Source organism: Ovis canadensis, chromosome 6 (assembly GCF_042477335.2).
Source record: "Ovis canadensis isolate MfBH-ARS-UI-01 breed Bighorn chromosome 6, ARS-UI_OviCan_v2, whole genome shotgun sequence".
NCBI classification, from domain to species: domain Eukaryota; kingdom Metazoa; phylum Chordata; class Mammalia; order Artiodactyla; family Bovidae; genus Ovis; species Ovis canadensis.
Window position 1 is genome coordinate 19,041,789 of NC_091250.1, and position 10,953 is coordinate 19,052,741.

The window sequence follows — 10,953 nt, forward strand, 5'->3', positions numbered from 1 at the left end:
TTTAAAATGTCTCTCTTCTAGGTTAAACATCTGAGGTTTTTTTGGGAATATGCCACAGTCTACCATTCTGTTTGCTGTTCTCTGGAAGGCCTTCAATTTGATAATATTCCACTTAAAAAGTGGTGCTGTGGGCATGGGTGTGGGTGATCAAGTCCTCTCATACACTGACAGGCGTGTGAATCTGAGCGGATACATTGGAGGGCAGCTTGGTAGTATCTACTCACACCGAAACTGCACATGAGGAGCAGCTCTACTATTTCCTGTCTGTCATAGAGAAACACGTAAATGTAAAATAGATAACTGTGGGTCTGGCCATCAGTCCCATTTACAATGGATCAGAGGCTGAAACTAAAGGAAGCTGAACAAGTGGGTGAGAGCAAAGGGTGAGCCTTCAGGACACTCTAGAATTAGAGAGGAAGGCAAAAGCAAAGCAACGGGGCTTGAAGCCTCATTATAGGACCTAGGCTTATCCTATGATGAGTAGAATTAGGCAGTCAACCAGAACTTCAGGCTCACTGGATACCCAGTTGGTGACAGAAGGACTGATTCCAGATTCCCATTGCCAGCACACCCAGCCTCTGAGATGGCTGGCATACTGTCTCACCTGGTGGGCACGGTAGATTCCCGCCAGAAAAGGCTGAAGTTGAAAGAACTGGAAACCATTGACCTACATCTAGGTTGGGGGAATATTATCTTCACCCTGCAAAATAAGTATAATTCAGTAGCTTTCAGATGGCTTCATTTCTAACTCATACAAACTATATTTTTAAATATGGAATTTTGATGTGGGTTGACATTAAGCCTTCCTTCATAATTTGCAGACTCTTCACCCCCACCCACTCTGCCTGCTTTTTGAAAACAGGACCATTTGCCTGCCTCCAAACTCAGTTTCTACCCTGTTCCTGTGACTCCTCTGCATCCCTTGCAGTTTTGGTGTGAAACCGCCTCTGCCAGCCTTGGTTTCTCAGAACTCAAGCAGAGGAAGGGAGGGCATTTGGACAACAGCTTTCCCCACAGCCAAACTTGCCAATCATTCTACTACATTCGTCTCTGTGCCAGTTTTCCCTCTAAGTTAAACTGCATTATTATATAGGGTGTCTGGCCAGGATGCCAATCTTATAAGAATTTCACTTCTCTCTCTCTCGTTTTACTTCCAACTGAGATCATCTCAGTGATTCCACTCTGTTAGTTTATGGATTTCTCTCAGCCCACATTGGTTTCTCTAATCTTAGAGAAAAAGTGCTTAAAAACTTAGACATTGATTCTAGACTGTTGCATTTAAATCCTCGTTGGATCACCGTTCTATGCCTTAGTGTACCATCTGCAAAATACAGATAATAATGTAATAGCGCAGGGCAGAGTGGAGCCCTTAGCACACTGCCATTGCTGCTGGCTGTTCCCCCGCATCCCCTTACCAAGCAACAGTTACCGAGGGCCCGTTAGTGGTCCTCTCAGCCACTGGTCGGGGCTGCCTACCCCCCAAGTGACTGACTGTCCATGCGTGAGACTGTTAATGACCCTGCTCAGTCATCAGTCAGTGCCACAGTGAGCCTCTCCCCCAAAATAACCAACTGTCAGTGAGCGAATGTAAGTGGGTCATTCAGCCAATGGTCAGCAGAGTGATGGTTGTCAGGTAAAGAGAGAGAAGTGATGGATCCTGGCCTACTCCCCCAGGCCTCCAGCTCTCTCTGCCTCAGGCTTGGGGAACAGGCCGGGGCTGTATTCTGAGGGGCTCCAGAGCCCTTGCCAATGCTGCCCACCGGTCGGGCCCAGGCCTGCCTTCAGGTGGCAGTGGACCTCTGCTCATCCCGGCCTCTGCGCCCTGATGGCAGCGGCCGTCTGCCTGGGCTGCAGCGTGCAGGACCTATCTCCGCTATCTGGGTGGCCTGAGGAGCCTGCGGGCCAGCTGGGGCCTGGGTACTTGGCTGCCTCAGCAATGACCGCTGGGCAGGGTCTCAGGGCCTGGCCCTGTGGGAGCCACCAGCTGAGGCCTGCCTCCTCTTAGCCAGGACCTGGGCCTCAGAAGGGGACAGCTGTGCCTTGGGACCTGGCTCTTTCTTGTCAGAATAGAGAATACCATTTGTTTGGTGGATATTTATAGGAATTTGGTTAGCTGTCCATGGCTTGACCTCTGGAACAAAGAATCTGACAAGAAGTTTCCACAAATAACCACACCCCTCCCTCACCTTTCCTAGAAGAGGACTTTGCTGAAAGCTTTCTGAAGTGCGGGAGTTTAGAGCATGGGCCACCCGTCTCCTTGCATGGCCCTGTAGTAAACCTTTCTCTGTTCCAGACTCCAACGTTTTAGTATTGTTTGGTCTCACTGGGCATCGGGTATGTGCACTTACACTTTGGTAACAATAATACCTGTAAAATACCTGAAATATATATGACAGGATCATATGTGACATGTAGTTCAGTTCAGTTCAGTCGCTCAGTCGTGTCTGACTCTGCGACCCCATGAATTGCAGCACGCCAAGCCTCCCTGTCCATCACCGACTCCCGGAGTTCACTCAAACTCACATCCATCAAATCGGTGACGCCATCCAGCCATCTCATCCTCTGTCGTCCCCTTCTTCTCCTGCCGCCAATCCCTCCCAGCATCAGAGTCTTTTCCAATGAGTCAACTCTTCACATAAGGTGGCCAAAGTACTGGAGTTTCAGCTTCAGCATCATTCCTTCCAAAGAACACCCAGGACTGATCTCCTTTAGAATGGACTGGTTGGACCTCCTTGCAGTCCAAGGGACTCTCAAGAGTCTTCTCCAACACCACAGTTCAAAAGCATCAATTCTTTGGCGCTCAGCTTTCTTCCCAGTCCAACTCTCACATCCATACATGACCACTGAAAAAATCATAGCCTTGACTAGATGGACCTTAGTCGGCAAAGTAATGTCTCTGCTTTTGATCATGCCATCTAGGTTGGTCATAACTTTCCTTCCAAGGAGTAAGCGTCTTTTAATTTCATGGCTGCAGTCACCATCTGCAGTGATTTTGGAGCCCCCCAAAATAAAAGTCTGCCACTGTTTCCACTGTTTCCCCATCTATTTCCCATGAAGTCATGGGACCAGATGCCATGATCTTCGTTTTCTGAATGTTGAGCTTTAAATCAACTTTTTCACTCTCCACTTTCACTTTCATCAAGAGGCTTTTGAGTTCCTCTTCACTTTTTGCCATTAGGGTGGTGTCATCTGCATATCTGAAGTTATTGATATTTCTCCCAGCAATCTTGATTCCAGCTTGTGCTTCTTCCAGCCCAGTGTTTCTCATGATGTACTCTGCATATAAGTTAAATAAGCTGGGTGACAATATTCAGCCTTGACATACTCTTTTTCCTATTTGGAACCAGTCTGTTGTTCCATGTCCAGTTCTAATTATTGCTTCCTGACCTGCATATAGGTTTCTCAAGAGGCAGGTCAGGTGGTCTGGTAATCCCATCTCTTTCAGAATTTTCCACAGTTGATTGTGATCCACACAGTCAAAGGCTTTGGCATAGTCAATAAAGCAGAAATAGATGTTTTTTTGGAACTCTCTTGCTTTTTTGGTGATCCAGTGGATGTTGGCAATTTGATCTCTGGTTCATCTGCCTTTTCTAAAACCAGCTTGAACATCTGGAAGTTCATGGTTCACGTATTGCTGAAGCCTGGCTTGGAGAATTTTGAGCATTACTTTACTAGCATGTGAGATGAGTGCAATTGTGTGGTAGTTTGAGCATTCTTTAGCATTGCCTTTCTGTGGGATTGGAATGAAAACTGACCTTTCCCAGTCCTGTGGCCACTGCTGAGTTTTCCAAATTTGCTGGCATATTGAGTGCAACACTTTCACAGCATCATCTTTCAGGATTTGAAATAGCTCCACTGGAATTCTATCACCTCCACTAGCTTTGTTCATAGTGATGCTTTCTAAGGCCCACTTGACTTCACATTCCAGGATGTCTGGCTCTAGGTGAGTGATCACACCATCATGATTATCTGGGTCATGAAGCTCTTTTTTGTAAGTGCTCCATAAATGTTAGCTAGTATTTCTATTAGACAAGATATACTCTTCCATTACTGATTCTAGCTGCTCTTCCCTTTTCAACACATCTTCTTTTTCTAACACAGCATTTCCTTTGGTTAAAATTTCAAGTTAACTTAATTCATAACCTATACTTTGTTAATTTATATACACATGTGAGATAATAGCATTGTTCACATTCAGTTCCTTATTTTCTGCCAAAACTTATCAATCTTCTCTGATGTTATTGTTCTCATGTCCTACCTGACATTCTCTGTATGAATATGGTTTATCTGGGCAGTTTTCCTTTCCTGAAGATTTCAGGAATTTCTGGTTGGCACTCTTCTATCAAATGTATTTCTTCCAGCCCATGTAAAAATGCTCTGGCCTCTGTCCCAGTGGTCCCAGGAGACCACTGTCCCAGACATCTGAACTCACCCCTACCCATAAAGAAAGCTGACTGGTCACTTCTCACACGCTCCTTTATCTTGCAAAGTCACAGCCTTTTCCTGGAAGGAAAGACAAACACATCTTATACCTGATGTTCTTCAGCTTCCTGCCTAGAACTTAAAAATTGCACAGAGGGACATTTCGGACAGTTCTGACAATGGTCTATAAGCCCAGGTGAGCCATTAGAAGTTAGTCCTAAAAGGATTTGATCAAGAACAGACTCTTTGTCCTAACTCAGATGTAATCAAGAGCCAGAAATATGTGGGCATACAGCTAATGAGGATCTGAGTGGTCAGGGAGGAGAGAGATGCAAAGTTGAGCTCTGAATACTTGTAGTGTGAGCTCTTTCATGTCTGAGAGAGTCTGAAGGGTCACACATTGATTATGCTTGTGTGGTTCCTGCCCAGCAAGGCGCTGGAGATGCTCAGAGTATGGGCTGTGTGATGGAGGATAAGGGGAACAAGGACTGAACTGTTCTCACATTCATTATACCTGGAGGTTTATTCCATGTAAAGGATCTCTGAATTATAATAGAAGCCTTTACCATACGTATAATCTTAACTGGGTCCTTTCTCCTGTGGGAGTTTATGATGTCTAACAAGATGTAAGCTCAGGCCTGCCTCTGATGAGAGCTTCTCTCCACATTCATTAAATTTCATTAAATTCATAGTCTCACTCTCTTATTTTCTCATGTGAAACTTCTGTGCTGGGAGAGGGAGTGTGCCTTTTTATTTCATCTTACTTATCCGACCTGCCCTTGAAAACTGCAATTCGCTTTAAAAGTGGAGTTTAGGATCGTCTTTTATTTCCATGGGCATCCATCACTTATCTTCTTAAACTAATGACAATACAAGCATCTATTAATATTAAGCACTTACCACGTTTCAGGCTCTGTTCTGCAGTGACTCGGTTCCGACATCACCCCAAGGAGGGCGCTGTTCTCATGCCTGTGTTGTGTCCCTGTACCTCCTTTCCTTGTAACATTTTGCATCCATAACGTGGGGCATCCCCAGTTTGCCCTTACCCTTGGACCCAGGGTCCCCCATTGTGACCAGAGGACTTGACACCCCCAAATGTGTTTTGGGGAACACATTGCCACCCTGACTAACCTTAACGCTTTCTGGTCCCAGGTGGGAGTATTGAAATTGTAAAGAACTCTCCAGAAAATAGACTCACTGTGATTGTGAAGTGAACCATTCTAAACAGTTTGCTTATGATTTCAGTGGGTGAAAATGCTTATCAAAATCAAAACCAAACCTTTTTAATAAAAGCATATTTTAGCTATTTCAATAATACCAGAGAGTGGAATATATCAGAAATACTGCACTGTTCTGAAGATTTTCTAGAATATACACCTCCATAACACATCTGCCCTTAAGCACAAACATTCAATTCACGGTTCTTGTTACTAGTTCTGGTGGTTCCCATGAACACTGGGATTATTATTTCCTGGGCTGATGCTTCACCAGCTTGCTCCCAGCAGCAGAGGAGAGAGTAAATGTGCATCCCAAGAACTACAGACCAGCCTAGAGTGACCCTTTGGAAAAAGGCACTGTCTTTGAAGAGTCCCAAGTTTTACTTCACAAGTTGTATGGGTTTTGCTTTCTATTCCTTAGTATATATAAGTGTTTTTAATTTCACAAATAGCATTGAGTAACATGGCTGGGAAACGTGGTATATGTAACTTCTGGTCAAAGAGTTTTCACTTCTGGAAAGGCAGGAAGGGACCGGATGTGCAGTGTCCTTCAGTACGGAGAGCTCTTCAGTCTGTGCCTCCATCAGGATGTCCTTGTGCTTATCTTCTCCGTGTTTGACCCCTCTTTGCTGCTTAGATCATCTTTCATTTTGCATCTTGGCCTTTGTTTTGACTAATATTTTGATTATTTTTTGAATAAATGGAGTCTTGAAAAAACAAGGCTTTCTTTCTGGTCTTCACCAGTGCCCTTTCATCCATCCCTGCTGCTGCTGCTGCTGCTAAGTCGCTTCAGCCGTGTCCACCTCTGTGCGACCCCATAGACGGCAGCCCACCAGGCTCCCCTGTCCCTGGGATTCTCCAGGCAAGAACACTGGAGTGGGTTGCCATTTCCTTTTCCAGTGCATGAAAGTGAAAAGTGAAAGTGAAGTCGCTCAGTCATGTCTGACTCTTCGCGACCCCATGGACTGCAGCCCACCAGGCTCCTCTGTCCATGGGATTTTCCAGGCAAGAGTACCAGAGTGGGATGCCATTGCCTTCTCCGGTCCATTCCTGAGGTAACCTTAACTCAGGATAACTCCCAAACTCCTCTCTGAATTAAACCCATCTGAATAAACTTGGGTTTGCCTTCTTTCTTCCACTCTCTCATTTTAGTACTGTTCACATTGTCAGATCTTGTTTAAAAATAACTAAATAATATATGTATATAGTAGCCTTACATCTTTTCCAGGACAAATTTAAAATGATTCCTATAAATACACATAAGATCATCACAAATGGGAGAAAGAGAAAAGCATGAAGTGACTAATAAAATTATACTGTGTATGATATCTATAATGATGATGATGGTAAAGCAGCTAGGGAAAACATGAGTTCACATGGGCTCACTAAGAGGCCCAGTCTTTATCTTCAGACAGCCTTCCTGGATTTTTGCCAAACTCAGAGTAGAAATGCCACTGACGACTATAACCACATTTGGGTAAATCTAGAAGTGTGTTTCTGTTTCACTGCTTTATTTATAACTCTTTTTTACTGCCTTCATTTACCCCCACCCCCATTATCCTTTAATAAAGTTGAGATGTTGGGATTCATAAATGACTACAGAAGAGTGCTGCAGAATATTTTGTTGATTTGATTGACACAAGAACTTTCATGTGATTTTGGTATGGAATTACTAAGGGAGGCGAACATTTATGAAAGATGTCAGATCCTAGACACTCATGTTACCAGTTGTGGTAGATTGTATCATTTCTTCAAAACATTGCCTGCCCCTCATTAGTGGATTTATTCCTGCAAACTCCCTTCCTGGGGAAGGATTTTAGTGGTCAGGCTTAGCCATATAACTCACATTAGCCAAACAGCTGTGAGCTGGAATAACACATGCCTCATTCAAGAAGATGCTGCTAAGAGTCCCCCTGTGGTTTTCCACTGTTCTTTCCCTCTACCATGAGAAAAAGATGCCCACGTTAAGGGCGTCTCCTTTAGTCAGGATCCTGGAGTGAGAAGATCATGTGAAACAGACCCTATGCGTGAGAAACAAATCCGACTTTTTAGCCGCTGAGATGAGGTTGTTTATCGCAGCAACATAACCTAGCAATGGCTATGTGACACACCAGTGAAATCTTATCAGGCAATTTTACCCATCCATGAGCAATGGTAGATGGTTTTTGATGTAGTGTATCTACTATATCTTGAATATATTAGTCATGGAAGGGAAATGCAGCTAGAGCCTATAGTCCTTGATTATTTTCAGCAAGATCCCTTCTTAAATTTTACTTTTTGATAAATAAGGACATATAGGGTCTAATATTGTGGTATTTTTCCTTCTCCTCTTTGTATTTTAAAGAACATCCATAAGTGAGCGCATTGTATAGACCTATAGTACCTTGTCAACTGAACTGGTTTTCTAGGTACAATTATGAGGTATTATGCAGCAGTCAAGATTCCTGGGTTTCAAGGTCTGGTAGATTGGGTTCCCCTGGAAGAAGAATCTGAGATGGAAACTGCTTAGGATGCAAGCAGTTTAAGGATAACTCTTGGAGTCAATAGACGCCTGTAGAAGGGAAGGGAAGAAAGCATGACTGGGCAGAGAGGAAAGTTGGACTGTCACACAGTATGGAGAGAGGACTCAGCCTGCCTCACAGGGAGCTCTGAAATGGTTTGAAGAACCAGGCTTCAATGTTCTTGGCCTGACACCTTGGCAAGTTGGCATTGCCAACACCTGGCAATGGGGTTGCCATTCACTGAGATGGAGCAAACAGTGCAAGGAGCAGCTGGAGAGGTGAGGGCAATAATGGGAACTCAGCTGTGCACACATTAAGCTTGCGATGCCTGTTGGACATCCGATCAGCACCCAGATATCTAAACCTGGAAATCATGGAAGGGTTCAGAGTTATGCATTTAGGAATCTCTACCATAGAGATGGCCTTTTAAGCCATAAGAATGAATGAGATGGCTTACTAAGTGTGGCGAGAATGAGTGAGACTGCTTAGGAGTGAGTGTGAGTAGGAAAAACAAAATAGACCCAAGCCAAAGGCTGGACCTAGTGCATTTCATGGTCTGAGTGTGGGGAGATGAGGCAGCTCCAGCAAGAGAGAGAGCAGGAGTAGTCCGAGTGGTGGGAGGAATCCAGGCCAGACAGCTATCCCAGAAGCCAAGCGGAGAACATGCCTCAGCAGGAGACACAGGAGAATGAAGGCACCAGGCACACGGTCTCAAGGATGTTTTACCAGGGCTGGCTCCTGAGCTGTTTGAACCTGACCCACATCAGCCAGCATCTAGGCTTATGTGAAGGGTTACCGAACGTGCATGCGTGCTTGCATCCCTTTGGAGTGTTGACAATAAAAGTCCAGCTCATCATTTCCAAAACAAGCCTGATATTCTAGAGGAGTGAATCAAGGGTATACAAAATGTTTCAAAGCATTTGATCAGGACTAAAGTTATTTCATTTCTATTTTTCTGAAAGCACCTATTTTAACAAGTTGTTTTTGGACTCTTGCCTGGAAAGCTAAAAAAAGCCAGAAGCTGTCTGTCGTCTTGAGCCTGCAGCCTAGCACAGTACATGAGAAAAACGTGTGAATATCCATTGGGGCACTGGTACAGTCATGTTCAGAAGTGGCAATACCAAATAAAAACAACCTGGAAATTTCATTTGCTACCAGCTGACTTTGAGAATGCTTTTCTCTTTTCTTAAATAAGACTTTTGAAGAGAGGGAAGCAGCAATAGGAATTAAAAAATATATATTTTCAGAAGACAAAAAGGTTGACTTATTTTCTTATTAGTAACTTCAAGCAGAAATGTGAACACACTTTAAAAAAACTGTAGTGAAGATGACTTTTTTTTTTTTTGATAAGAATACAATGTTTGGGTGGGGAGAATATGGATCAAATATTTCCTCCTGAATCACTGTGTCATAATACATTCAGTATGATTTCATGAACATCAAATATATTTTAAGACAGGGAAATGGAAGGAAGTAGTTAAATAAATGAATATTCAAGGCAATTTAAAGTAACGAAGTTTCCTTTCCATAGGAAAGGAAATAACATTAATTATTTTTAATGTTCATTTCAAATTTAAATGTTATTCACAGCACAGCTATTGGAAAGCTTGTACCTCCTTTTCTTTTCTAAAGGAAACTTTTTTTTTTCCTGCTTTTGAGTAGCTTATTAAGAACAAAAAAATTCTTTAAGCAACTATAGTTTATTTCTAGCATACTTTAGTTAGGTATTGGTATATGAAAATTTCACTAGGTATATGAAAATTAATGGTAACTTATTTCTTCACACTCTGGATTTAAACATTAGTGTATTACTGGATTATTGCCCCAACCTGCATCTTTTAGGCCCCAAGTCCCTCCAGGAGCTTTCTCTAGTGTCTCGGTGAGTCTCTGGGTCCAAGCAATTACTCCTTTTGCCGCATGAGAAACCGCTTGGGGGCGACATCTTGCTGCAGTCGCAGCGGCTGAACCCTGCGAGAGGGAGGGCTCCCGAAAGCTGCAAACCTCGGTTTCAAAACTGGGAGAAGGCAGCCCCTTGCTAAACTGCTTCATGGTTTTTTTGGCCATTCTCTGCCCCAAGGCAGCTCTTTCTCTCTGTGAAACAGTCCCTTCACCTGCTGCTTGAGGCTTCTTTTTCTATAAGCAGGATTTTTCCAAACGTGAGCTGATAGGTTATGAAACCAATTTGGTGAGTAAGGAGGGAATTATTAATAATTACACAGGGACAGCAGGCATAAATTGGGACTGTCCTGGACAAACCATTCATACGCTTACCTGCTAGCTCAAAATGAGAATTAAAGAAAATGAAGTGAAATCAGAACAGAAATTAAGTAAACAGAGGAAAGGCAGACCAACACAGGAACAAATCGTTGGCTTTTGTGTCTCTTCGCAGGAGGAGGAAGGGCCTTTAGCACTTAGCTTGGTATTTCTGTTTATTAGGTAAACCATCAATGATTTAGGTAAACCATCTTGATTTTTCAGTGTTGCTACCGGTTCTCAGGACCTCTGACCTTCCGGCTTCTCTATGCTCCCTCTCTACCCAGATAAACAGAGCAGGATTTCTGCCAGGTTGTGAAGCAAGAACAGGCTCATGAGCTCCAGTGCTGACTCTTCTGAAACTGCGCAGTGTCTGTGGGTTCATCCCAGAGGGGCTCGTGCCCTGGACAGGGCTGGTAGTCTGAGATAAAATCACAGCTTCCCAAGCAGATGAGCAGAGATTCCCAACCTTGGCACAACTGATATTTGTAATGGGATAATTCTCTGAGGTGGGGGACTGGCTTGTGCATTGTAAAATGTTTAGCAGCATCTTTGACCTC